Source organism: Penaeus monodon, chromosome 28, assembly GCF_015228065.2.
Source record: "Penaeus monodon isolate SGIC_2016 chromosome 28, NSTDA_Pmon_1, whole genome shotgun sequence".
NCBI lineage: Eukaryota > Metazoa > Arthropoda > Malacostraca > Decapoda > Penaeidae > Penaeus > Penaeus monodon.
The window spans coordinates 35,772,826-35,773,159 of NC_051413.1; positions in this window are offsets into that span (position 1 = coordinate 35,772,826).

Below are 334 nucleotides of genomic sequence, written 5' to 3' on the forward strand. Positions count from 1 at the left end.
GTAACCCGTTACATCCGTTACCGCGCTCACCAACCATTAACAGCCAAATTAGTTCTGAATAGGTTCCCGTCGCAAGCAAGAACCAGAGCATCCCTTTCCCCTCTTGTGCTTTTGTCCGAGCTTCCTCCTTGGCGTGTCTCTCCCTCTGTCTCATTACCCAAACAATCGTTATGTCACGTGCGCAACTACGCCATGCTGTGACGTCATCGATCTTCCTTTGTCATTTGTTTCTCTCGCCTTCGGGTGACGGCGATCGCTCAAGCGCCGTTCCTGATCGCATTACTTGTGTTGTCACTACCCTTCTCTGTAGTCTTTAACCTTCTCGCACCTTTCG